Here is a 1,832-nt window from a genome sequence, read left to right on the forward strand (position 1 = left end):
TAGACCTGCTGTAGCTGCAAATACTTTTGAATTAAAGCCTAACACTATTCAGATGATACAGCAATTTGTTCAGTTTGATGGTTTGTAGGATGAAGATCCCAACACTCACTTAGTAAACTTTCTGGAATTTTGCGATACATTTAAAATCAATGGCGTTTCTGATGATGCCATTCGTATTCAGTTATTCCCTTTTTCATTAAGGAACAAAGCTAAATAGTGGTTGAACTCGTTACCACGAGGATCAATTACTACTTGGGAACAAATGTCCAAAAAATTCTTACTAAAATATTTTCAGCCGACTAAAATGGCTAAATTACATAATGACATCTCTTTTTTGTGTAAATGGATTTAGAAACCCTCTACGATGCATGGGAGAGATACGAGGACTTACTGAGAAGGTTCCCTCACCATGGGTTACCTCTTTGGCTCCAAGTTCAAACATTCCACAATGGTCTGAATCTTTCAACTCGGCAAATGGTTGACGCAGCTGCTAGCGGAACCATCAACAATAAAACACCAGAAGATGTCTATGAGTTTATAGAGGAGATGTCACTGAATAACTATCAGTGGAAAGTCATGAGGACAAAGCCAACGAAAACAGTCGGCGTTTATGACGTCGATTCGGTCACCATGCTCTCTAATCAGGTAGAACTCTTAAATAAAAAGATTGATGGTTTTCTTAATTCTTCACAGGTTCACCCAGTAACGCACTGCGAACCAAGTAGAGATGGAACAAACCATTCGGAATATCAACCTTATGGCCACAACATAGATAACGAGCAATTAAACTACTTGGGTAATAATCTTCGACCTCAAAACAATCCATTTAGTAACTTACAATGCAGGTTGGAGGAACCATCCCAATTTTTCGTGGGGAGGCCAAGGAAATCAAAGACCACAACATCCTTCAGGTTTTCAGCAACCACTCTACCAATAGGAAAAGAAGTTGATCCTTGAAGAGATTCTCTCAAAGTTTATATCGGTGTCAAAAACTCATTTCCAGAACACCAAGACAACACTTAAGAATCAACATGCATCGATCCAAGGGCTCGAAACTCAGATAAGCCAGTTATCCAAACTAATCTCGGAAAGACCACTAGGAAGTTTACTTAGTAACACCAAATCAAGAGAGCATGTCAAAGCAGTTACACTAAGGAGTGGGAAAGTGTTAGCAGAATCTGAAAAGAAGTTAGCACAAGAAGCCGTGGAAAGCGAAAGGAAGGAAGAAAAACCCGAAAATAGTGACAAACCAGTGCCAGAGGAATATAAACCACCAGTTCCATATCCAGCAAAATTGGAAAAAGATTACATTGATGCACAATTCGGTAAGTTTCTTGAACTTTTGAAGCAATTACATATCAACTTACCTTTTGTTGAAGCCATCTCGCAGATGCCTACCTCTGCAAAATTTTTGAAGGAGCTTCTAACAAATAAAAGGAAGTTCGAGGACTTATCTACAGTAGAACTCAACGAGGAGTGCTCAGCCATACTACAAAACAAGCTGCCAACCAAAATGAAAGATCCAGGAAGTTTTACTATCCCTTGCTTAATTTGTAGTCTGAATGTTGAAAAAGCTCTAGCTGATTTAGGCGCTAGCATTAATTTGATGCCATATAAAATGTTCAAACAACTAGGTCTTGGGGAACCTAAACCTACTAGGATGAGTATTCAATTAGCCGATAGATCTGCTAAATATCCTAGGGGTATTATAGAAGACATACTCGTAAAAGTAGATAAATTTATATTCCCTGTTGATTTTGTTGTGCTTGACATGGATGAAGATGTGGAAGTACCCTTAATTTTAGGGCGCCTATTTCTAGCCACTGCTAGAG

General features: G+C 38.7%; 1 non-coding gene across 1 annotated transcript; it reads right to left on the reverse strand.

Moving 5' to 3' along the window:
• Window positions 1-311: 311 nt before the first annotated feature.
• On the reverse strand, window positions 312-416 carry LOC121212105 (small nucleolar RNA R71). Its single transcript, XR_005907315.1, has one exon. It is a non-coding gene; the product is annotated as a small nucleolar RNA R71 (small nucleolar RNA).
• Window positions 417-1,832: the final 1,416 nt, after the last annotated feature.

Source organism: Gossypium hirsutum, chromosome A12 (assembly GCF_007990345.1).
Source record: "Gossypium hirsutum isolate 1008001.06 chromosome A12, Gossypium_hirsutum_v2.1, whole genome shotgun sequence".
NCBI classification, from domain to species: domain Eukaryota; kingdom Viridiplantae; phylum Streptophyta; class Magnoliopsida; order Malvales; family Malvaceae; genus Gossypium; species Gossypium hirsutum.